This window comes from Phascolarctos cinereus, unplaced genomic scaffold (genome assembly GCF_003287225.1).
Source record: "Phascolarctos cinereus isolate Bilbo 61053 unplaced genomic scaffold, phaCin_HiC Scaffold_5;HRSCAF=322, whole genome shotgun sequence".
Taxonomy (NCBI): Eukaryota; Metazoa; Chordata; class Mammalia; order Diprotodontia; family Phascolarctidae; genus Phascolarctos; species Phascolarctos cinereus.
In genome coordinates, this window is record NW_027555958.1 from 419,062,571 (window position 1) to 419,089,434 (window position 26,864).

Consider the following 26,864-nt stretch of genomic DNA (forward strand, 5'->3'; position numbering starts at 1 on the left):
TATATAGTGCTCATTTGTAAATTGGCAGACCTTAAAGCAATGGATAAATACTACCTAGTATTAATTTTTAAATTTTTCAAAGCACTTTGCAAATGTCTCATTTTATACTAACAACAGCCCTGGGAGGTGTTATTATTATTATTATTTTTTATCATCCTCACTTTACACATGAGGAAACTGAGACAGAGCTTTAGTGACTTGCTAGGGTCATAGGGCCAAAAAGTGTCTGAGGATGGATTTGAACTCAAGTCTTAACTACGATACTATATAGGTACCACCTGGCTGCATGCAATTCTGTTCAGATGAGTAGCACCATGGGAGTCTTGACTGTTTCAGCCCCTGAAAGTATCTATATGATGAGATGAGAAACAGTATTTGTATTTGTGTAATGAGATGTAGGAATTGGCCATATAGTCTAATTGAAAGTCACTGCTTATCTTAATCAAAAGGAAGAAGGCAGGAACTATTATCATATGGATTTTTCTTGCATGTATTTTTAAATATTTGTTTTTCAACATTTTAAAGCCTGTACTTTATAGATTAATATAGTGGTTAACTACTGGATCTATGTCCTATTTCTTTTTTTCTTTTTTTTTTTTTGATGGGCAATCGGGGTTAAGTGACTTGCCCAGGATCACACAGCTAGTAAGTATCATGTGTTTGAGGTTGGATTTGAACTTAGGTCCTCCTGACTCTAAGGCTGGAGCTTTATCTACTGTGCCACCTAGCTGCCCCCATGTTACATTTCTTAATAGCTAAACATTTATGTATTGTTTAAGGTTTGCAAAATGCTTTACATGTATTTCATTTTATCCTCACAGCCCCTGGAGGGAGGTGCAATAACTACCCCAATTTTACAGATGAAGAAACTGAGGCCAGGATAGCTAACTAGCTGTAAAATTGTGGCCCATGCCACACTATTACTTTATGAGGTATGAATAAGTCCCTTGAGTGATTCAGAAAGGAAATAAGAGCGTGTGACGAAAAATGATAGCTTGCCCAGGATCACACAGATAATAGATGTTTAAGCCTGGATTTGAACTTAGGTCCATCCTGACTCCAAGATCAGCATTCTGTCCACTGTTTCAGCTGCCTCTGGGTATGTGTCTTTGGAAGCATAGCAGCTCACTCATGCTTTGTTTTATTCTATTAACTGGACTGTGTTGTATTGACTTGTGAAATGAGGGGATTGGACTAGATGATCTCTCCTTCTGTGAGCTGAGGTGTACCTCAGTTTTGATGCATGGACATTTAAAAAAGAATAGGATTCCAAACACATACCACACTGGTCAATAGGCATCTTCCACAAAGTGCTTTGAGTTCCCACAACTCCAGGTTCAGCCTGGGGTGGAGAGGCTTGACCCCAAGAGGGTCATATTTCACTCTAGGCCCCCACCCTACAGGGACATTTTTAGAACAAAGCTTATGCGTGTCATATCCAAGTTTTCTCCTAAACTGTAGATAAGAGAGTCCCTTTTAGAAAAGGTGCTCAATGTATAATACATACCAGGTACCGGACATCAATTTATTCTTTGCCTGAAGAAACTGCACAAGATGTAAGGGACTCACAGGTTTGTGTGAGCAAATACAACAAGAAACCTAACATACTCATACATCTCCTTCTCATGCATCCCTTTGAAAGGGAAAACACTTTTGTAGACTGCCAAATTGCTATTTTGCATTCATCTCTGAACTCTCCAAGAAACTCACAAAGTCTGGCTCCTCTGGCCAGCCAGGCATAGTTTTCTTTAGTTGCTCAGGTACACAGTCACTCTGGCATGGTTTTCTTCTCCTCTGAGAAGCTGCCTATTAAGGAAATCTCCCACTGGGCAGCACTGGACTTAGGAATTGGGTAACTCTCAAGCCCCCAAGGTTGGAAATGGCCATTTCTCAGGTTTGGGCCCTGTTCTCAGGAAGGGAAATGGAAAGGGAGAAAAAGACACTAGCAATTGGGAAATCTTGCTACTTGCAGTTGCAGGATGGGTACAAGCTACAGGCATTTGTTTGCCTCACCTCATTTGTTTGCTTCTGCTGTAAGTAGCTATTTTCATTTCAGCAGAGAAGAAAAGTCCCCTTTTCCTCCTTGTGTTCCTTCTGGAAGGAAAAGGAAAAGGAAGCTTTTGAGAAGGATCCAAAAGAGACAGATGGATCCAAATCATCTCAGCTCCTCCTATAGACTCCAGATGGGGGAGGTCTCTCTGATAAGTCTCTCCCCTTTATTTTCATTGGGCATTTATTTTGCAGACAGCTTCATTTACTAAGTACTAACCAGGAATGCCCTGGGAGGTAAGTCCTTTAATCTCAGGAAAACACATATCTCTCAGAAAGGGACTAGAGCACATGTCTAATGTGCCCTGGTCCATTAATTTGAGGGTTCCCCTGATCCTTTGCTATACAAGTACTACTTTTTTGTTTGATTTCTATTCATGTACATATATCTGTGTAAGGGAGTTAGTCTTTCTTAGACATAATCAGAGAAAAAGCGACCCAACAAAAAGATGTTGAAGCTAATTGTAAAGTTCCAGCTCTTCCAGGTGGTTGCCTTATGAGGTATTAGAAAGTCCTTTGAGTGATTCAGAAAAGAAACAGCATAGTAGGATAAAGAATTATAGCCATGCTTCTGGGTGATCTTTACAAGTCAATTCAGTGATTCTGGGAGAGAGACTTATCCTGACATGATGCATATAGCTAGAGAAAGGGAAGCTATGAGAACTGGTGTGGAGCAGGCAGAGGCTACTATTACCATCAAAATGGGCCATGTCCCTGGGAGCCAGACTTCTTAAGCAGATTGGGCACAAGGAATGTGGAAAGAAAAGTTCTGTTATTTCACTCATGACCTCAAGGCAGTAAACTTGTATTTCCTTTCTCTCCTTGGGCTTCTTTGTAGTAGTCTCAAGGTTTTCCCCCTGGGCATAGGAAAGTCTGTATTTCTAAATAGTATTGACCACAAGCTTTTGCTAATTGGTCTGTACTTTTTGGAAATAAGAGTGGAAAAGAGCAAGGAGTCTTCTGAGCAAAGAGAAAGATTTGACATTAAGTTGTTTAGCCAGAGCTATGTTTCTGGTTGGGGGCTCAGAGCTCCGACAGAAAGAATTGCTGATTCTTTGATACAGCTTCCCAGAGCAGGAAAGGAGCACTTATAGTTGGATATCTAGATATGGACAACAATTGTGTAGCGCAGCGGTGGAGGCAATGGTTACCTTAGGTCCTGTTCAGAATGTGAGCCTCCTTGAAGAGAGAGACTATTTCACTTTTGTGTTTGTATTCACTTTGTTTAGCTCAGTGTCTGCACAGAGCAAGGGTTTAAAAACAGCCTTTTCTTTCTTTTTTTATTTAAATATTTATTTTTAGTTTTTGACATTCACTTCTACAAGATTTTGAGTTCCAATTTTCTCCCCATTTCATCCCTCCCCCCTACCCCAAGATGGCATGCATTCTGAATACCCCTTCCCCTAATCTGCCCTCCCTTCTATTGCTACTCCTTTCTCTCATACCCTTCCCCCTCTATTTTCCCATAGGGCAGGACAGATTTCTATACCCCATTGTGTGTATATCTTATTTCCCACTTGCATGTAAAAACAATTTTTAACATTTGTTTTTAAAACTTTGAGTTTCAAATTCTCTCCCTCCCTCCCCACCCACCCTCATTGAGAAGTCAAACAACACGATACAGGTTATACATGTGTAGTCATGCAAAACACTTCCATAGTAGTCATGTTGTGAAAAACTAACTATATTTCCCTTCATCCTATCCCATTCTCTGTTATTCTATTCTCCCTTTTGACCCTGTCCCTCCTCAGAAGTGTTTGCTTCTGATTACCCCCTTCCCCAATCTGCCCTCTGTTCTGTCATCCCCACCTTATCCCCTTCCTCCCTACTTTCCTGTAGGGTAAGACAGATTTCCATACCCAATTGAGTATGTATGTTATTCCTTCCTTAAGCCAAATCTGATGAGAATCAGATTCACTTATTCCCTCTCACCTTTCTCCACTTCCCTTCCACTGTAAAAGCTTTTTTCTTTTTTGTTTTGTGTGAGATAATTTGCCCCATTCTACCTCTCCCTCTCTCCTTCTCCCAGTATAATCTTCTCTCACTCCTTAGTGTTAGTTTTTAGATATCACCCTTTCATCTTCAACTCACCCAGTACCCTCTATCTATCTATCTATCTATCTATCTATCTATCTATCTATCTATCTATCTATCTATCTATCTGTCTGTCTGTCTGTCTGTCTGTCTGTCTATCTATACATATATTTTTTTCCCTCCAACTACCCTAATATTGACAAAGGTCTCATGAGTTACAAATATCGTCTTTCCATGTAGGAATGTAAATAATTCAATGTTGATAAGTCCCTTATGATTTCTGTTTCCTGCTTCCCTTTTCATGCTTCTCTTGAGTCTTATATTTGGAAGTCAAATTTTCTATTCAACTCTGGTCTTTTCATCAAGAATGCTTGAAAGTCCTCTATTTCACTGAATGTTAATTTTTCTCCCTGAAGGATTATACTCAGTTTTTCTGGGTAGGTGATTCTTGGTTGTAATCCTATCTCCTTTGACCTCTGGAATATCCTATTCCAAGTCCTCCGGTCCCTCAATGTAGAAGCTGCTAAATCTTGTGTTATCCTGATTGTATCCCACAACTATTCCACAATACTTGAATTGTTTCTTTCTGGCTGGTTGCAATATTTTCTCATTGACCTTGGGATTCTGGAATTTGGCTATAATATTCCTAGGAGTGTTCCCTTGGGGATCTCTTTCAGGAGATGATTGGTGGATTCTTTTTATTTCTATTTTACCCTCTGGTTCTAGAATATCTAGTATCTAGAGTATCAGGAAGTTTTCCTTGATAGTTTCTTGAAAGATGATGTCTAGGCTCTTTTTTTGATCATGGCTTTCAGGTAGTGCAATAATTTTTAAATGATCTCTCCTGGATCTATTTTCCAGGTCGGTTGTTTTTCCAATGAGATATTTCACAGTGTCTTCAATTTTTTCATTCTTTTGGTTTTGTTTTACAGTTTCTTGATTTCCCATAAAGTCAATAGCTTCCATTTGCTCCATTCTAATTTTTAAGGAGGTATATTCTTCAGTGAGCTTTTGGACCTCCTTTTCCATTTGGCCAATTCTGCTTTTTAAGGCATTCTTCTCCTCATTGGCTTTTTGGACTTTTTTTGTTTTAAGGTGTTATTTTCTTCAGTATTTTTTTGTGTCTCCTTTAGCAAGCTGTTGACTTGTTTTTCATGATTTTCTTGCATTTTTCTCATTTCTCTTCTCAGTTTTTCCTCTACTTCCCTTACTTGCTTCTTAGAATCCTTTTTTGAGCTCTTCCATGGCCTGGGACTGATTCATATTTTTCTTGGAAGCTTTGGATATAGGAGCTTTGCCTTTGTTTTCTTCTTCTGGTTGTATGTTTTGATCTTCTTTGTCACCAAAGTAAGATTCTGTGGTCTGACTTTTTTTGCCTTGTTTGCTCATGTTCCCAGCCAATTATTTGACTTTTAAACTCTTTGTTAAGGTAGGGCTCTGCTTCCAGTGTGGAGGGTGCACTTTCCCAAGCTTCGGAGGTTTTGTGCAGCTGTTTTCAGAGATACTTGTAGGGACCTGTAAATTTTCAGTTCTTCCTACGTGGTATAATCAAAAGTGAGGTGTTTATTCCTTTCCTGGACTGTGCTCTGGTCTATGATCGACCACAAACACTCTTTTCATCCTTGGAACCGGGAGGAGGCTTTCTTCCATATCACCACTACAAGCTCCACCATGCCAGCACTCCTCCTTGCTCCAGTACTGCCACCCAGAACTGTGACCCAGATCCAAGCATGGGCAAAGCGAGAGAATCCTGCCTCAGCACTAGCAAAGAGATGCCTGCAATGCCCCTCTGATCAGCCACTTGATCCCACCTCCATCTGTGGGCTGAGAGCTCCAGAAACAGCCACCAGCCTGGAGCTGTGCCAGGACTGGGACTGGACCAAGCTTGTCTCTCACTGAGGTCTGACAGACCTTTCCTACTGACCTTCTAAATTGTCTTTGGTGTTTATGGGTTGAGAAGTGTGGAAACTGCCACAGTTGCCCATGATTCAGTCCCCCGAGGCCTGCTCCAGGTTTGCTGAGGCCTGGTCTTTGCTTGTGGGGCCCATGCTGAACTGTGCATCTCTCCCAGTCCACTGCTATAGACCTTTCCAATGAACCATCCAGGTTGTCTTGGGCTGGAAATTTGTTTCACTCTGTCTTTTTGTGTGGTTCTGCTGCTCTAGAATTTGTTTAGAGCCATTTTTTACAGGTATTTGGAAGGGTTTGGGGGAGAACTCAAACAAGTCACTGCTTTCACTCAGCCATGTTGGCTTCGCCTCCCCAAAGTGCTTTTTCAATCATTTATTTCTTTTCTGATTTTCTTTTTGCAAAAAAACTATTACTCAAACTGAAAAAATTTTTTAAAAATGTCTCTATGTTTATTTAACATGAAATTTTTTTTGGAAAATAAACTATTATTTAGGGATTGGTCGCCTATTGTATACTGTGTGGATTATTGAGACCCTTAATTTCTCTTGCCTAGCCTTCATCTCTGTTTTCTCTTCTTTGCCTTCTGAATATTTTTCTGTCTCAGTTAGATTATGGGTAGGGCAAGTGAAAGGAATGAAATCCCAGTTAGAATTCTCATCTTTTTTTTTATTAGATTGCTCAATAAGAAGCTTTAAATAGTGGTGTGTTTTTTCACAATTGTAATTTTCACTCTCAAGTTTCTAGTTCAATTAGACTCTGGTTAAACTTCCAGAGATTAGAAGGAACTAACTCTATATAACTGTCTATTTTCCTTTGCTCATACCTTGCTGTTAAGGGAGGCGCTTGATTTGAATAGGAGATATTGGGTTTATAAATTTTAATTCAATTTAAATTCAATACTTGACTAAGCTGTAAAAAACAAACATTAGCATTTATATAGCGTTTTAAGGTTTGCAAGCACATTACAAATATTATCTAATTTGATCCACACAATAACCCTGGGAGGTGAGTGCTATTATTATCACCATTTTATAGATAAAGAAACTGAGGCAGACAGAGATTAAATGACTTGCCCGAAGTCACACCGCTAATACATGTTTGAGACTGGATTTGAACTCGGGTCTTCCAGTAATGGGACTTTGTAGGCTATGGTAGATTTCCCATCAGTAGAGGTTTTCAAGCAACGGCTGGATCACCAATTGTTGGACATGTTGAAGAAGGGATTCCTTTTCAAATATTGGTTGGATTGAATGCCCTCTGAGATTCTGTGATTTGTATTTGTTAGAGTTTTCTCTATCATTGGTAATTCTTGTTACCACTTTTTTACCGAAACTACCAGTTTTGCTTCTTTGGACAAAGAAGTAGACATAGCTTCCTCTCAATCATTGCTGAATGCTTTCTAGTCCATTTAATGTCACTGAAGTCATCCAAAAAGCATTGATTGAGCATTTACTCTGGGTCAGTAACTGCTAATCACTTCAGATACAAAGAAAAAGCAAAAAACACTGTCCCTGCCCTTAAGCATCTCACATACTAATAGGGAAAATAGCATTTAAGTAGTTGGTTACATATAAGATATACAGGGTGGATGGAAGATAAACTGAAGAGGCAGACTACTAGCCGCTAAGGGGACCAGAAAAGGCCTCCTGCAGCAGGTGGGATTTGAGCTGAGTCTCGAAAAGCCAGGGAAGCCAAGATGTAGAGGTGAGAGGCAGAGCCATTCCAAAGGCAAGGAGTCAGGAGATGAAGAAGGATTGTGTGTGAACAGCTACTAGGAGCCCAAGGTTTCTGGAGAGTAGAATGTGTGGTGGGGAGCAGAGTTCAGAAGAGGGAAAAGGCATGGGGCCAGCTGATGATGAGATTTAAGTGCCATATGTATACATATATATATGTATACATATATACACACATCATATATATGTACATATATGTATATGTGAGATGTGAAGGTTGAAATGACAAGATTATGCAATGGATTAGATCTGTGTGGCAAGTTAAAAGAGTCTAAAGTGACACTGAGGTTGTGAGTCTGGATGATAGACTGTAGTGGTGCCCTTTATAGGAAAGTCTAGGATGGGGGAGGGGCTCTGGAGGGAGGTGTGGGAGAGATAATGAGTCCTGTTTCAGACATGTAGAACTTGAGATTCTATGAGATATCCAGTTCAAGGTGGCCTAGAGGTAGTTGGAGACGCGTGACTTGAGTTCAGGAGAGAAGCTGGAGATAGGTATATAGATGTGGGAATCATTGGCACGGAGATTGTAAATGAACCTATGGGAGCTGACGAAAGAGCAGGTAGTACAAAGATAAAAATGGAGGCGGCCCAGAACAGAGCTTTGGAGACGCCTATGGTCGGTGGTTATGGCATGGGTGAAGAAGCAGCAGAGGAGACTGAGAAGTAGTACTTTGGCAGAACGAGGACAACCAGGACAGTCCAGCGTCCCAAAAACTAGAGAGAAGAGAGTGTTAAGGAGAAGATGGTCAACAGCATCAAGGGCTGCAGAGAATTCGAGAGTAATCAAGATTGATTTGGCAACTGAGAGATCACCGGATGCTTGGAGAGGGCGGCTTCAATTGAGTGATGGGGTTAGAAGCAGATGGAAGAGGGTTTAGAAGAAAGTGAGAGGAGAGGAAATGGAGGCATTGATTGTAGATGCTTCTTAAGGAATTTAGCTTAGAAGAGGAGGTGAGATATAGGGCAGTGGCTAGTGGAGAATAGTCAAATCAAGTGAAAATTTTTAAAATGATGACTTAGAGTGATACAGGCATGTTTGTAGAAAGCAGGAAGGGAGCCAGTATTTTTGGAAAGATTGAAGATGAGAGATGGTGGGGGTGACACTGGAAACAATTTGCAGGGAGGGATAGATCAGGTCCACATATAGACGAGTTTGGCAAATGACTCTTCCTTCAAGATAGGAGTAAAAGAGGAGATAATTGGGAAGATGCTTGAATGATATGAGATGAGTAAAAGGGGAAAGGGGAGATCTTTCTGATGATAGTCTCAGGTTTTTGTTTTTGTTTTGTTTTGTTTTTGGTAAAGCATGAGGCAAGATCCTCGACTGAGGAATGGGGGTAAGGGATGCCATGGGAGGCCTCAGGAAACAAAAGGAGGTTTGGAATGATTGTGTTAAAATTTCTGGAAGTTGATTTTAATCAACTGTGTGATCTGATTGCATCTCTTTTGTGTAATTGAATTTCAATTCAGAAGCAATATTGATTTCTTTTGATTTATTTTATCTTGGACTTCCGTTGGCTGTGAAGCACATGAATAGGGCCCAACATCATACCCGTGCTCTAGGAGAAATAGCGTGGCACAGCAGAAGGGGCCAGTTAAGTGGGAATCAAGGAGCTTTGATTTTGTTTCTGCTCCGCTCCTAACTGTGGGGCTTTAGGAAAGTCAGTTAATGTTTCTGGGCCTTCATTTCCTCATCCATCAAATGAAAGGACCAAGATAAGCGATTGTAGTTGGGTAGTCGTGTCTGACTCGTCATGACCCCATTTTGGGGGGGTGTCTTGGCAAAGACACTCGAGTGGTTTGTCATTTCATTCTCTACTCATTTCACAGATGACTCGCCCAGAGTCACACAGCTAGTAAGCATCTGAGGCTGGAGTTGAACTTAGGTTGTCCTGACTCCAGGGCCTGGTGATCTATCCACTTCGCCACCTGACAATATAGTTAAAAGAAACACTTGAAACATAGAGATTCACATTGAGTTAAAGTGAAGAGGTGCAGCAAATTCTAATATGTTTCAGCTGAACCAGAAAAAGTAAGAATAGCAATCTTGATTTCAGATAAGGCAATGGTGAATATGGGTAAGATAAAAAGACATGAGTAGAGAAATTATGTCATGTTTAAAGGCATCATAGGTAATGAATCATTATTAAAATTAACATATGTGCAACTAATAGCATAGCCTCTAAACACTTAAAGGAAAAGTTAATCAAATTAGAGCAAGAAATAGATAGTAAAACTATAATATTCAGTGATCTCAGTATACCCTTTTCAAAGCTACATAAATTAACCAAAAGACAAACAAGAAAGCTCATACTAGGGGCTTTCAATATTCATAGTGATATTCCCAGAAACACCCTGACCTCCCAGTTCCTCAATTTACTCATTTCCCACCAACCTACTCCTTCACCAGTACCTTACTACATGGAGATGGTAATACCCTTGATCTTGCCATCCCCTTCCCCAAATGCACCATCTCAGTGTTTACCAATTCTAAATTCTCTTATCTGATCACAGGTTGTTGTCATTTCACTTCGGCCCTGCAATACCAACCTGTTGTCACCTCTGATCCCTTGACACCTTAGTTCTTTCCCAGAAAAGTCAGAGAGTGGGGATGAGGAGGGAGAAGCTTCTAAGCATAGAGGAGAACCAGTGAAAATGGTTAGTCACGTCATGGAGTATCTTGTGCAAGAAATAAGCAAGAAATAAGGAGGCCAGTGTCACTCAATTGCGATGTATGTATTGGAAGTAGGGACTGAGATAGAATATGGTATAAGATGTAAGAAACCTGAAAAGGAAGGGGGTTGTAGGTTATAAAAGGCTTTGAATGCCCAACAAGATTTTATATTTAATTCTGGAGATGAAAAGGAGCCATGGGAAGGTAATACTGTCAGACCTGAGCTTTAGGAAGAACACTTTGACAGCTGAGTGGAGGAAAGATGGATTGTAGTGGGGAGAGACTTATGGCAGGGAGACCAACCAGCAGGCTATCGTAATAGTCCAGGAATGAAGTACTGAAGATGTGTACCAGGGTGGTGACGGTGTCAGAGGAGAGAAGGAGAATAGGAGAGATTTTATGTAGGGAAAATTGACAAGCCTTGGCAACAGATTGGGTATGGGTAGGTGGAGGGGGGAGGTTAGGAAGAATGGGAAGTAAAAGATGACCTCTAGGTTGGGAGCCTAGGTGATTAGGAGGATGGTGGTATTCTGGACAATAAATAATGCAGTTTATGGGGGTGGAGTCGGGTGGAAGGATACTGAGTTCAGTTTTGGATTGTCAAGGTAGAGATGTTTATTGGACATGGAGTTTGAGATGTCTTGTAGGTGGAGTTGTAAGACTAGAGGTCAGCAGAAGCCTTAGGGCTGTGTAAGTAGATTTGGGGCAGCTAGGTGGCACAGTGGGCTTGTAGTCAGGAAGAGCTGAGTTCAAATCCAGCCTCAGACACATAATAAATGTGTGAGTCACTTAACCCTGTTTGCCTCAGTTTGGTTATCTGTAAAATGAGCTGGAGAAGAAAATGGCAAACCACTCCAGTACCTTTGCCAAGAAAACCCCAAATGGGGTCATGAAGTCAGACAGCACTGAAAAGACTAAACAACAAAATAGATTTGAGAAGAATCAGCATAGAAATGATTGAATCCATGGGAGCTGATGACATCACCAAGTAAATATTATAGAAGGAGAAGAAAAGAGAGCCCAGGACAGCTGTGGGACATTTGGACTTGGCCTAGAAGAAGATCCAGCAATGGGGACTGAGAAGATAGGTTGGAAAAGGTTATGAAAACCTCTCAGAGAAAAGAGAATCAAGGAGAAAGAGGAGAAAAGGTTGCAGAGAAGTCAGGAAGGATGAGGATGAAGCAAAGGCCCTTAGATTTGGAAATTAAGAGATTGTTAGTAACTTTGGAGGGAGCAGTTTCAACTGAAAGCCAGCTGTAGAGAATTAAAAAGAGAATGGGAGGAAAGGAAGGATAGGCCCCTGTTGTAGATCTCCTCAAGGAACTTAGCCAAAAAAGGGAGCAAAAAGGCGGGCCAATAGTTAGCAGGGATGGAGAGATGGATAAATGTAGGCTCTCTGAAGATGGAGGAGACGCGGGCATGTTTTTAGGTAATAGGAAGGCAGCTGGTGAACAGAGAGAGATTGACAAGTGAGGACCAGAGGAGATTGGAGAGGGGGCAGTTGGCTGGGAGGCATAGTGGGATGAGATCACTTGTGTGTGCAGAGAGGGCTTTGTGTTGGCAAGAAGGGCTGTGTCTTCATGGGGGATGGAGGTAGGAGTGAAAGGCATCTGGGGGGTGCATCTTGAAGAGGAGGGAAGAAGAGGAAGCTCTTGGCCATAGCTTCAGTTTTTTTTCAGTGAAAATAGGAGATGAGGTTCTCAGCTGAGAGGGTGGGGGAATAGGGAGTGCTAGGAGGCTTGAGGAGAGCTGGAGAAGTTCTAAAAGCTGCCGTGGTGGGTGAGATAATGATCAGTTAGGGGTGTGTAAAAGGATTGCTTTGCTATAGTGAGGGCCCAGTTGAGGTTCTATAACATAAATTTGTAGTGGATCCAACCAGCACCAGTTATTTACTGTTCCATGTGAAAACGTTCCTCTTCTTACTGCAACCATGTTCACTGGCTTAATGCTTTCTCCTTATCTCGCCCCCCCCCCAAAATCTGGCTTTCCTGCCTCCAAATCCTAGCTAAATCCATTCTTCAATAGGAAGCTTTTCCTTTGTTGTTAAGTTGTTTCAGTCATGTCAGACTCTTCATGACCCCATTTGGGTTTGGTTTTTTTGGCAAAAATACTAGAGTGATTTGCCATTTCCTTCTCCAGCTCATTTTACAGATGAAGAAATTGAGGCAAGCAGAGATTAAGTGACCTGCCCAGGGTCACGCAGCTATTGTGTTTGAGGCTACATTTGAACTGAGGTCTTCCTGACTCCAGGGTGCGTGCTCTATCCACTGCACCTAGCTGATCTCCTTTAATTCTAATGCCTTCGCTGTGTTGCTTAGCACTAATTTATCCTATGTGGAGCTCGTTTGTACAAAGCTGGTTGAGTGTTGTCTCCAGTATTAGCTTGTGAGCTCCTTGAGTTGTTTTGTTTTTGTATCTCTGGTGCTTAGCTCAGTGCTTGGTACTGCTGACTAACGATAATAAGTGTATGTTGATTACTGAATGTGAATGGAAAAAAATTCATATCTATCAGCTGTTAATGGCACCATTACAAAAACTGACCATTTTGGAAGGGAATAATAACCTCACCAAAAATATAGTTAAGCAAGAATACTAAAACATATCATTTACTGACCACATTGCAACTGTGCCTCAATTTCCTCCTCTGTAAAATGAAGATGTTGGACTGAATGGCTTCTGAGGTCCTTTGTACCTAGCAGCAGCAAATTGGTGCAGTAGAAATCTGGCCTCAGAGACTTCCCAGCTGTGTGACTCTGGCCAAGTCACTTTACCCTAGTCTGCCTCAGATTCCTCATCTGTAAAATGAGGATAGCAATAGCACTCACCTCTCAGGGTTGTTGTGAGGTTCAAATGAGATAATGTTTGTGAAGCTCTTAGCACGGTATCTGGTACATAGTAGGTGCTTAATAAATGCTCGTTTCTTTCCTTCCTTAAATTACAGTCCAGTTCTTGTATCATGTTATAACATTGTACAGTACAGTCCCTTGTACCATGTTGTAAAATACTCCATTAGACTTCATAGCTGACTCTTTAAACTTGATATTTTTTTCAGTAAGGAAAATGACTCCAAGCTTGTTTTAAATTGAGATTGTTTAAAAGGTGATCCCAGTTGATCTTAGATGAGGTAATTTTTAATATATGTAAGTTTAGGGACAGCTAGGTGGCACAGTGGGTGACACACTGGCCCTGGACTCAGGAAGCCTTGAGTTTGGGTCTAGCCCCTCAGACATGTAATAGCTGTGTGAACCTGCAGGTCACTTAACCCTGATTGCCTCCAAAAAAGAAAGGGCTAGAGAATGCTGTCTGGGCATGGAAGATTGCCTGTTAGCTTTTGAGTTTTTCTTAAGTTTTGTAACCTTTATTCATCACCAAGGAAATAACTTGTGCACAGACCAAGAGGGACGACATGAAGACTCTGTGCGTGAAAGCATTTCTAGCCAGGCTTGCCGCCCTTCTTCTCTAAGTTGCGTGTCTGTGCAAAGCACACGTGGAATGACATTTGTGTTTCTGCTGCTCTCTTTGCTGCAGTGAAGGACCTCCCTGGGAACAATGGCAGTTATTTGTATAGTCTTCAGCTTCTAGAACATTTTTGAGAAAATTATATTTCAAATGTTTGATATTGGATTACGGCTTTTGCTGGTGAAATCTTGAGCTATAGCTAAAGTTTTAGTTATGGAACTAAAATGAGCAGTAGCTGTGTACTGGTTATGAAAACTGGACATTAGGTGGCGCTGTTGGATTGTTGTTGATAGAATGAGGCGTCTCAAAATGCACTTAGGGTTTTTGTCAGTTGCTTGGTTTTGATGATAATGCTTTTGAACTTCTATGATGCCATTTACCCAGGGATCGCAGCGTGTCTTGTAGCATAAATTAAATGTTGACAAAGTTTTACACAAAAAGCAAGTAGAATTATCCTATTTTTAAGATGGGGAAGCTGAAGCATAAAAGAGAGAAGTCATTTAGACTTGTGCTCTACTCAGAGTGTTGTACAGGAACCAATTTGTATCCAATCTGTACTTCCATTTATTACATTGTCCTCTCTCAATATATATGCTAAATAGATTGGGCAAATAGATTTTTGGGAATCTAGTAGCCTGTGAAAATATTAACTAGGCTGTTAAAAATTAATTCACTCTCATGAATAGCCAATCCTAAAACTCTTTAATTGTAGAGGATAATGTATGTGAAAGCAGTTTTTTAGAAAATAAAGATTACTCTAATAAGGAATAATCCTTCTACTACCTGTGTCTTATCACTACTCACATACCTTTTAATCCCTGACTAGGGATTAAGATTTCCTCTTCTAATCACTCTGGTTCACGGATGTATAGCAATGTTCTCTGGGCTCCCTCTCTTCCAAATGGCCCTCACCTATGCAGCATGGTGGTCCAGGGCATGACTTTGTCTTTTTCAGGGTTCTAGGAGTAACTTGGAGGGGTTGGGGGTGTCTTTCTTATGCTGTACCTCATTAGCTCCTATCCAGTGTGTTCTCCCCAATATTGATAAACAGTGATTATTGTACCAAATGCTTGGGTCTTTGCAGTTGATCTTTCCTCAATATCAATTAGCTTTTAGAAAGGATATTTACTGAGAAGAAAAAGCAAGAGCTGAAGTATCCAAGCCTCCAATCCTAGGAGCTCATTCTCCACTAACACCTCAGTCCCTGGGGATTGGACTCACACTTAAAGTGGTCCCTGCCATAATCAACGTCCATTCAAATGAAACTGCTCTTTCCAAAGTTCCCAATCATCTCTTAATTGCCAAATGAAATAACCTTTTCTCTGTCTTCATCCTTAATCATCCTCTTTTCCTTAATAGTCTCTTCTAAGTTTTTGTGACAGTGTTCTTTCCTGGTTCTTCTACTTGTCCGACTGTTCCTTCTGTCTCTTTTGCTAGATCTTCATAGAAGTCACACCCACTAACTATGGGTGTCCCACAGGGCTCTGTCTCATGCTCTCTTTCCTGCTCTCTCTATTCTGTTTCACTTGGTGATCTCATTAGCTCCTAAGAATTAATTTATTATCTCTATGCTGATGATTCCCAGATCTACTTATCCAGTCTTAACCTTTCTCTTAACCTGAATTCTTGCATCTGTAACCACCTATTAGATATCTCAAACTGGATGTCCTGTAGACATCTTAAACTCAGCATAAAAAAGCTGAACTCATTCTCTTTTCCCTCCAAGGCTTCTGCTTTTTCTAACTTCCCTTTACTGTCAAGAGTACTATAATCCTCCCAGTTACTCAGGCTTACAACCTAGGTGTAATGATGACTATGATAATGATGATGATACCTAGCATTTATTTAGCACCTAACGTGCTGGACATTGTGCTAATGCTTTTTACATATATTAGCTTGTTTTTTATCCTCACAGCAGTCCTGGGAGGTAGGTGCTATTATTACTCCCATTTTACAGTTTATGAAACTGAGATAGACAGCAGTAAAGTTATTTGCCCAGCGTTACACAGTGTCTGAGGTCAAATTTGAATTCGATTTTCTTGACTTCAGACCCAGCCCTCTATCCACTGTGCTGCTAGTTATCTAGGTGCCGAGGTGTTATCCTTGACTCTTCGTTCTCTCACTCCCCATATCCAAGCAGTTGCCAAATCCTGTCAATTCTTTCACGGTAGTTTTGGTACATACTTCCTTCTCTCTTTGGACACTGCCCGTCCTTTAGCATAGGCCTCATCACCTCATGCCTGAACTATTTCAATAGCCTGCTGGTGGGCCTGCCTGTCTCGAGTCTCCTCCGCTCCATTCCCTGCTCCACTCAGGTGATAAACTGATCTTCCTCAATAAACTCCAGCGGCTGCCTTTCATCTCTTAGATCAAGTATAAAATTCTTGGCTATTCAAAGCCCTTCCTAACCTGGTCTCCTCCTACCTCCTATTCCAGTCTTCCCGCGCCTCACCTGGCTCTTTGTACTCTGTCATCCAGGAACACTAATCTCCTTGCTGTTCCTTGCACAAGACATCCCATCTCCTGACTCCAGGCGTTTTCATTGGCTGTCCCCCATGCCTGGAATATTCTCCCTCCTCATCTCCATATCCTGGCTTCCTCTAAATCCCAGCTAAGATCCCAGTTACTACTGGAAGCCTTGCCTGACCTGCCTTAATGCTGGTGTCTGGTCTCTGTGGATTATCTCCAGTTGATCCTGTCTATCTTGTTTGTAGATGTTGTTTGCATATTATCTCCCTGATTAGATTGTGATCTCTTGAGAGCAGGGACTAATTTTTTTTCTTTATGGCTTTTCTTTGTATCCCTGGTGCTTCGCATTGTGCCTGGTTCATAGTGGGTGCTTAATAAAATGCTTGTTAACTGACTGACTACTAACATTCACCCACCTAGTTCACTTAGGAATGTGGAATAGCCAATGGATGATGCTTCCTTGCTTGCAGAACAGGGTGTCCAGGTTGTCGGGTCAGTTTGCTACTATGCCGAATTGATCAGGTCAGACTCCTCAGACCTGGCTTCTCACTGGGTATGGCAGCTGTGACGATCTGCACACTTGGTGATGGATTCCAGTTCCTAGACCTTTGGTGGTTCTTTTGACTTTTTGAAGGTCTGTTCTGTTTCTTCTTAAATGCTCATTTATCTAAGACCAGGAAGGATTAAATAGGACAGAGCCATTAAACAGCAGCACGGCCACATGGCAGCTGGGTGAAAGAAGGGATGCAAGGTCCTTCGTCAACCTGGAAGCCCACAATGGTGCTTCTTCCTCTTGTTTCAAAAACTTCCAGGAAAGCAAGTCTTTATTCTGAGTCTTTTGTAGGTATACTCAGTTTGGGCTTATCAACCAATTACAAAGGATTCTCATCACTGTGAAGTAGGTGCTCTGAATCATGGAGAAAAATGGCCCTGACCCTTCTGTCATGCATTTCAAGCTTCTACTTGGATATGCCACAGGCAGAGAACACTAATATGCTTCAGGAGCTGGGCCCTCATTGGCTACTGCCCTCATTACATAGGTACTAGAATGGTAGTGGTTTCTTTGTGTGCTCTACAAGTATACTACCCTTAATCCCACATCTATCTTTACCTCACACTCATATAATACTTTTACTTTGTCTTCTCTTTCACCAGTACTTACGCTTTCTGCCCCTTGCAAAAGGGGTAGGGATAAAAGGAGCTAATATTAAGCAGCACCTGCAAAGAGTAGCTAAAATTAGTCAGAATGCAAATGATCTTTGGCAATTTTATCATAGGACTTAAAAGTGGGAAAAATATAGAAGCAGGATTGTTTGTAAAAGAACCTTCTTGTTCCAGAGAACTCTTTAATTCGTTGGCTGTTGTTCCTTCATCACTCACCCCTGCCCATCCTTCCACTGCTCCAATTCTGGGAGAAGAAATGAGACTGGATTTAAAATACCGTCCCAATATGCTTCTGCACTAAGGTGATAAGATAGATGGAAGTCTTCCAAACATGTAGCAGTACGGGATTATACTTCCTTCTCTGCATATCAAGTCTCGATCATTGTTCAGTTTTTTAATCATCAAGGTTAATTGTTTTGATTTGATTTTGACAATTGAGCAAATGTTTATTTTTATCTTTGTGTTTGTTATCACTGCAGTATTTCCAAGGATTTGGGATTTTGTTCTTGTGAATACTCTCTCATGTGAATACTCCTGCCCACAGCTTCTCCAAGCCTTAGTAGATGGCTCAATGTGAATTTTGTTACCAGGGATCTTCATTATGCGGAAGCCGAACCTTTAGCCCTTTTGTGAGGTGTCTTTGAAGTCACTTCTGCTGATACTCAGATGCCAGCCGGTTAGTCCGTTGACGGCCCACACCCAAAAGAGCTTTGTCAGACGTGTAGGACCTGCCAGAGCTCGTCATTCACCTGCATAGATGTTGAGAACACACAGCCCTTCCAGGACATAGGGAGGCATCAAAGTAGGGGTTTAGGTGGAGACTGTTAATGACCTGTCAATACCCCAAGCCCTGGCTTTGTGTGGGCCAGATTCCATCTTGGGATTAACATCCCAATCACTGCCTTTTAGTCATATTTCACCCATCACCTACCAAAAGAATAGCTTCTGGGAAATCTTAGAATACTTCTTGAATATATAGTTCATGTCTAGACCTTCACAGATGTAGGTTAAATGGGTCCATAATTTTTGTAAAAGTATTCAGGTAACAATGCCAGTGATAGTTCTATAGCACTTTCCAATACATTAACTCATTTGTTGTAACATTGTGTGAGGTAGATGCTACAGATGTTATCCCCCACTTGACAGTTGAGGAAATGAGGACTCAGCAAGTTTAAGTGATTTTCTTCATGATATCACAGCGTGCTATATCTGTGGCAAGATTTGAACCAAGTTTCTCCTGATTCCAGGTTTAGACTGTTTTCATTACACTATGATGCTATGTGGATGATCTCTGGCCTGTAAATTATAAGATAATCTACCATGTGTTTTGCTTTTGTAGGTAATTAATTTACTCCTTATAAAATGTTACAATTTTTCATTGTATCTTTTGTTTTCACATGACATTCATTCTCACATATATCCCTACCCTGCCATCCAATGGCCATTCTTCCTTATAACAAAGAATAAAAAGAAAGGGGAAAAGGAGCAATAAAATTAATACATCAGTTGGGTCTGATGTCTGTGCAGTGTTCCACAGCTCTGCAAGGAAAGTAGTGTATCTTCTCTTTTGGGCTTGGCCAGACTCATTCATTATTAATTAATTAATTTTCCTCCAAAGAAATAAGAGAAAATTACTTCTTCCATACTTTTCTGGAAGAAAAAAATATTTTTATCTAACTGAATTTTTTTCAACAACAAAGAACTTTTTTTTCCTGCACTTTCATGAAATCAAGCAATTATTAAATTGATTCATTCTGGAAGCATTTATTAAATGTTTCCTCTGAAGTTCCTCCTCTGAGCTCTCGGTCCTCAGAGTATTGGATTGGCATTAGGAAGGCCTCGATTCTAGAACTAATTCAGCCACCAACTAGCTCTGCTACTATTTTCTTGTCAACAAACATATTCCACACCTACTGTCTTTTCAAGGCACCTGGGTAGGCCTGGGAGATTTAAAAACAAAAGTGAGATGGTTCCTGTCCTGAATTCAGGGCTACTTCTGGTACTTGGAGCAGATTATTCAAGGCTGCTCTGTTACCTCTTGTGGTTCTGAAAGGCAATATTATAAATTCTTTAGGAATTGAGTGTAAGGGAAATAATGTAGACTAGGGTTAGGCCAGGAAAGTTTCATAGTTTTTAAAAATTAGTTTTTAACTTATACTTTATTAATAAGTGTCACTAAATTTTGTATTTTTCAGTTAGCATTTTTTAAGAGAATGACGAGTGAGAAAATATCAGCTTTGCTTTCCAGAGAGAAGCTTGTCCCTCGTGGTAAGCATTTGTGGGTCGCTCTCCTGCTATGGTTCCACGAGGACCTGGGCTGATAGAGGTGTTCCGTGGAGAAAACAAGTTGTGCCTCCAGGGTAGGAAAGAGCTGCGAAAAGATAAGTTTATGTAAATGTTAATCTTATTGCAGTTGAGTAAATTTATGAGGCCTCAGTGAAGAGCAGATTTTCTGTGCAAGGGAAAGGCCAACAAGAGTCCTGTCCCAGATGGTGAAATTTCAAAAGTGTGAACAGGAGCAAACAAACTTTGGTCACTGGGCCTGAAGGAAGGCCCCGTGCCAAGAAAGTATAGAGAGAGTCTCAAAGAAACTGTGCTTCTTTAACTTTGAAGGAGTCCCTTTCCCCATAGACCTCACCTGTGATCTAAAAATAGTTCTTTTCTCTCAGTTTTTACTCTCCCCTGTAAGTTGGCCAGCTAGGTGGTGCAGTGGATAAAGCTCTGGCTCTAGAGCCAGGGAGAACAGAGTTCAGATTCAGCCAGCTGTGTGACCCTGGGTAAGTCACCTCACCTTTGTCTGCCTTAGTTTCCTCATCTGTAAAATGGGGTTAATGACAGCACCTACCTCTCAGGGTTGTTGTGAGGATCAAACGAGATGGTATCTGTAAGGCCCTTAGCCCAGTGCCTGGCACACAGTAGGCTCTGTATAAACGTCAACTATTATTATTATGAATTGAGTCAAATAGAGGCATGGAGGTATGCTCCTGAGCTGAAGCCCCAGGGAAGAGGTATAGAAGAAAAGGCGAGGAGCCTCTTTCCTTTTTGGACCATGTCCTGTGTTCTGCCACAGTGCATTTGTTCCATGCAGTGTAAATGACACATCTCACTTTAGCATTGTCTCATAGGAGAAATCTCACAATTATAAATCTTGGAATATGAAGTTTTCTTAGCCTTGTCTTAGCCTTTCTTAGCCTTAGGTAAGTTATATGCCATATTTTTTTTAAGAGGAAAAGTACTCAGTTTTAAGGTATAAGGATAAAGTTATTTTTATGATGTTAGTTTCATTTAGGTCTTAAGGAATAGATGCACTTGATGAGGATTATTGATAGAATTAAATCTTCCCCTGTTTTTTCTTCCTGATATAATTGTCAGATGTAAACTATGTCAGTGTAACAACGTGGAGCTGGCATGTGTTGGTCTTACTGTCCAAATGAAGACGAGGTTGGCTCTACCTGCTTCCCAGCTGTTTTTACAGGGGATTGATGATGGAGCAATAGCCCTCTGAGGGCAGTCTGTGCAGGGTAGAAACTGGTTTTGGCCAAGCCATAGTGATGTTAATATTTGACACAATTCAAGTTAACAGGATATTTGGTTTTTGAAAAACAAAAACAAAGCAAAACAAAACAATACATTATTGGAAAACCATTTGGTACGTCGACAGTACAAAAATAAATGGTTATTCATAACCCTACCTGTAGGAAAGAAGAAAACATGGACCTTTTGGTAGCTTTCTTTCCATTTTGATCTTTCTGTTCCCCACATCATCGTAACAGTGCAGGAGGAATTTCAGTAGTTATTTGCTTACTGTATTGGATAATAAATCTTTAACAGCCCATCATATTCTCAGAATGTTCAAGGTCCTGTGAAATGGATTCTTTGGACTTTTCATACAAGCTGCTTTTGTTACTGCTCCTTCCTGGTGGCAGCTGCTTTAAGAGGGCAGTTATGCAAGACTGAAGTTTCAGGATACTGTTAGGTTCTGTTAGAGCAGCATTGAAAGGGCATTATTGTTGTTGTTTAGTCGTCTTAGTCACGTCTGACTCTTTGGGACCCCGTCTGGGGTTTGTTGGCATTTGGTTTTGCTCTTGCAGGTCATTTTACAGAGGAGGAAACTGAGGCAAACAGGGTTAAATGACTTGCTCAGGGTCACACAGCAAGTAAGTGTCTGAGGCTGGATTTGAACTTTGGTCTTCCTGACTCTAGCCCCAGTGTCCTATCCTCTGCACCACCTAGCTGCCCCTTTTAAAGAGAGTATGTAACAGTATTGCTAAAGAGAATATGGAGCAGCATAGCTTGCAATTTACCTCAATATTTAAGGAAAACTGGATTTTAGATCTCTGCTGCTGTGTAGAGTTTGTCATATGCTCCTGATTATCTTATCTCTTAGCACAAGAGGCAGAGAATCACCCCAAGTCATGGAAACCACAGAATTTTAGAGTTGAAAGGAACCTTAGAAATCTGATCTGATTCCCCTCTTTTTATAGATAAGAAAACTGAGGACCAGAGAGGTGAAGGGATTTGCCCAAGGTCATAGTGCTTAGTGAAAGAGAGCTGGGCTAGAGCAAGCCTAGGTCTTCTGAGTCTCAGGCCAGTTGGCTTTCTGCCCACTTCTCTTGGCTGGAATGGTGTGGTCATTCTTTCCATCAGTGCAGCTGGCAGTATTCCTCATCCCATGTGATTCTTACATGTATCTTTCTATAGATCTCTCTATAGACAGATCGTGGACCCAATCTCCCCATTATTTGTTGCCCTTGTTTGTTGTCGGGCCGGGGGGGAGTCCCAAAATGATGAGATGTTTGGGGCCTCAGAGCACCATAGGCAATAGAGGACCTACTATAGAGGAGACTCACATCTGCTGCAGGTCTTGAGGCTCAGGGCACTGAAGGTAGCAGAGGACTTCTCTTTCTGTGCTTCAGGACCTCAGACTGGGAGCCACGTGTGTTCCACATGGAGGTTGTCTCCTATATGTGTCTCATACCCTGTCATCTTGGGATGCTGCAGCTAGGTTGGCATCCAGAATTAATACATTCTTCCTGGGAGACTGGAACACCGGGTATTTACTAACCCCTGTGTCTAGACAAAATTCCTACTACTTCTGCCCTTTGCCTGTGCCCCTAGCTCTCCTGTCTAGCGGGCTGACATTGTTGGTAACATGCTATGGCCTACCACTGTATCTCTTCCGTCATCCTTTGGGTTCCCTTCAGTTTCTGTTCTTCAGAGATCATGGTATTTCATGATTCTGCAATTATATGGCATCACCAGAAGAATATTGGCACTAACAAGATGGGGTTTTGTAGTAAGGAGCGTCCTTTTCAGACAGTCTTAAAACAGAAAGTTCTATAATTTATTCCATTGATTATTCTCTATGATATATTCACTAATAGTTGATAATTGAAGCAATGGAGTTTTCACAGCTTGTTTTTATTGCTTTGGAGTATAATGTCCTATAGATTACTCAACTCTAGTGGTGAAATTTTTTTTGCTGTAGGAACAGTTTACTTTAACATCAGTTCTCATTACATGTTTACCTCTTCCTCTCTCCCCTTTTGTGAATTACATTTTGTACAGGTGTGGCACCTGTGTGTGGGTATGTAAGTGGGTGCATGTGCATATGTATGTCCATGGACGTTTTTAGAAAGACTGAAATTTTTAAAAAGCAGACAGATTGAGAGGACTACTTATCTATCACTTGAGACATTGTGTTTAAGTTTCAGCCTCTCCAGGAACTTTGTGACCTTAGGCTCAAGTTATTTTGTCTTATTATCTAGGCCTTAGCTACTTTAAATCTCAAGATGCTAGTCTTCTAAAGCCCCATCCAGGTCTCTTGTTCTATGATTCAAGATGTCCTTACCTTTCTTGAAATATCCTTTAGTACTTAAATGGGTCAGACATCTTCCCTCCTAGCAATGGAATAAAGTATACCCCATCCATAACTTCTCATTCTCCTCACTTCTTACCTGTGTCCCTTTCCTATCCATCAAGCCTCCATAGGGGATCTCCCCAACACATTGGAGGCCCTCCTTTGGCCTCCCTTGGCAGAGTACACTAATTATCCACCTCTTGTCCCATACTCTGGCAACATGACTTGCACTCCTCTTCCAGGCATACATGTCCTGGATGACAATGATTACTCTGCTTTTTGTGCACAAACCATCATCAGTAATCACGTATCAGAATCTCTCTATTGCTTTTTGAACGAATCGTAATTTTGAATCTTTAGAGACTGTGGTGTTAAATGGTATCCAGCCTAATAGTATCATCGGAAAATTATGTTACAAAATGATCGTTATAAACTGGATTGCATTTTTTCATAGGAACACTGCTATGATTGGAAAATTCATTTCCAACCAAGGACTTAGTATCAAAAAATTATGCATGTAACCAAAGATATGTCATAAAAGCAAAGCTGAAATGGGTATAGATGTGCTATATCATTTATTATACAAAGCATAACCGAACACACTTTAAAGGGTACATAAAGTTTATTAGGACAAAAGACTGAAAATGGAAAAGTTTTCATCAATAACACTGTGATATGCATTATAGTAGCAAACAGCTTCTTCCTCAATTTGCTTTAGTTTTTATTTTAAGGAAACTTTGAAGATGTCTACCTTATCTTGCATAGAACAAGTCCAATTTACACTGGTTGAAATGCTTTTAATGAATATATAGAGGGCAGTGCCTGGTAAATATGTAATGGTGGTACTTTTGTTTATGCATAAGCTGTACTTAACACTCAACTCCAAGATTAATCAGGAGTATTTTCTCCCCCTTAATGTTTAAATATATCATATTGTGAGCAAAAGATTTGGGATTGTTTGTCTTCTACAGAATGGAATTTGTTGTGTTAGATGAAAACAATAGTTCTTTCTTATTACTTACAATAACCATAGATATGGGATCAGTCTAATGTTGACACTTTTCAATGCTGTTTATATATTTATTGATATTAAAATAGACTTTTAGAGGTGAGTATTATTTCAAACCAAAAATTACCCAGCTTTTTCTCATTTAAAATAGTTGTTGACAGTGACAGTAAGTAGTTAAAGCTTTGAATTACACAGTAAACTTTTACATTATCTGAGATTTTTCATTATCTTAATGTCCTACACTAACATTATCCTTGCTGCCATGTTATTGTTTTCTAGTTGTAGAAGTTGAAGAAAATCGTACAAGATCCCATTCTTTACTTTGTTCCTAGGATAATGCAGTGATCAAAGAGAATCTTAGGAGATGCTGCAAGGAAGAAATTACATTGTATTTTTTACATGAGTTTTTTGGGTAAATTTTGTTATAGATTTGTTCCTGAAGTTTTCTGGCTAGAGCTTGTCCATTCTAATGGCTTCATCCGTAACCTCTAAGGTCATGATCGCCAGTTTTCCAAATCTCTAGCCCTTTCTTCTCACCCAGACTGCGGTCTATGCATCCAGCTGCCGACTGCACATTTCCGCTTGTGTAATGCCCTTTTCCAAATTCTTTGTCAGTGGCACCACCATTTCCCAGTCACTTAGTGTCAAGTCTTGGAATTATCAAGATTTGGTGTGGGGTTAGGGGAAGAGCCCTGAGCTAGGAATCGGGAGGACTTGAATTCTAGTCTTGGTCCTTCTTTCAACTGTATGATCTTAGGTGAGTCATATAATCTCTCGTGGGGGTAGGGCATAAGTATTTTTTTAGGTGTCTACTATGTGTGCGAAACACTTTACAAACATCTCATTTGATCTTCACAACAGCCTTGTGAGGTAGGTGCTATTATTATCTCTATTAATTTTACACTTGAGGTTAAGTGACTTCCCGCTGATAACTGCCTGAGGCTGGATTTGAACTCATATCTTCTTGACTCCAGGCCCAATGCTTTATCCATTGCACCACCTAGCTACCTCATGCCTCTTCGGACATTAATTTCCTGGTGCAAAAGGATGAGTTTGAACTAAGTGATGCCTGAGGTCCCTTTCATATCTAAAATCTTGTGATTCTTGGAGGTAAAGTAATTAAGTACATCCTCCCCTTCATTATCTCCAAGCAAGATTTGTTGATTCTGCCTTAAAAATACTTTATTTGTCGTTTCCTCTCCCTTCTTGCTGCCATGACCATAGTTCTAACTTTTATAACCTCATGCTTGGAGTATACCAATCTCCTAGTTGATTTTTTTAGTCTCTCTTCACTCAGATCAACTGTTCTATTCATCCTTCTTAGATCCTACCTTCATTATGTCTCTCCTCAGGAATCAGAGGTCTTGGCGGGTTTGAACATTAGGCTGAATTTATAAGATGAAGTTTTATTGATTCTTTATCTGTGAAATGAGGGAAGGGGGTTCAGTGATCTCTAAGGGTCCTGTTGAGCTCTAAATCCACAATCTTATGAAATTTAATAGTGATAAATGTAAAATTTTATACCTGGGTTAATAAAAATTTGCAAATATTTAATGGGAGAGGCATGGCTATCATATGATATAATTTATAGTTCTTAGTGTCCAGGATGAGGGAGTTCATGGTCCTGGAGATTTGGGATATTGTGTCTAGTTTGGGGTGGACATCGATAAGCTGAGGAGGACTCCCAAGATTTGTGAAGAGCCTTTGAGTAAAGTAATGCCCTAGATTAGAGGATCAGTTGATGATACCTGGAATTTTTAGCCTGGAGAGAAATCTTAGTGGGGGAAATGGTGACTCTCATGGAATATCTGAAGATCTGCCGTATGGAGGATAGATTAGACTTGTTCTGCCTGGCCCCAGAGGGCAACACTAGATGTAATGTGGGGAAGAAGCAGTGACACATGGTTAGGCTTGATGAAAAGGAAGCTTTTTGACAGTTAGAGCCAGGAAGGGCTGCCTCAGGACTCAGTGGGTTTTTCCTTACTCGAAGAGCTTAAGCAAAGGCTGAGGGAACACACCTGTCCACTTTGCCATAGAGGGAATTCTTGTTCCAGTATGGGCTCTCCTGGAGGGTCCAGGAGAATCTTCCTGAGTTTTGGCTTCTTTCATTCCTCTGCTCAAGTCTTCAGTGACCAAAAAAAAAAAATCTTTAGTGACTTACCTTTTCTTACAATGTTGATGTCCAGACTTCCCGGCCTGTCTCTTCAGAATTGGGCCCTGTCAACTCTATTGAATTTTATTTCTTGCTGTCCCCAATACCTACTCAGTCCTCTACTTAGCATGGTTTCTTTAGTTATCCCATGGGCATGCCATGCTCATTACCTTCTCTGTGCTCCCTCTCTCTGTTTATAAATCTGGCTAGAGAAATCTCACATACCCCTCAAGGCTCATGTTGTCAAGCCCCTCCATGAATCTTTGCCTTGGAACTTGTCCTTCTTGATCCTGTTTTTCTCAGAATTCCTTTTGCACAGAAAAGGGGCACAGAATTTTAGAGCCAAGGGC

The 26,864-nt window shown here is 40.7% G+C and overlaps 1 protein-coding gene across 4 annotated transcripts in view; it reads left to right on the top strand.

The window, feature by feature from the left end:
* The window catches only part of NME7 (NME/NM23 family member 7), a 177,985-nt gene that overhangs the window by 644 nt on the left and 150,477 nt on the right, over window positions 1–26,864 (top strand). Inside the window, exon 2 of one of the 4 annotated variants that reach the window (XM_078156505.1) lies at window positions 822–932. The exons of the other annotated variants lie outside the window; for them this stretch is intronic. The gene's annotated coding sequence lies outside the window, so the exon portion shown is untranslated. The remainder of the gene's footprint in view (window positions 1–821; window positions 933–26,864) is intronic. 4 annotated transcript variants of the gene reach the window in all.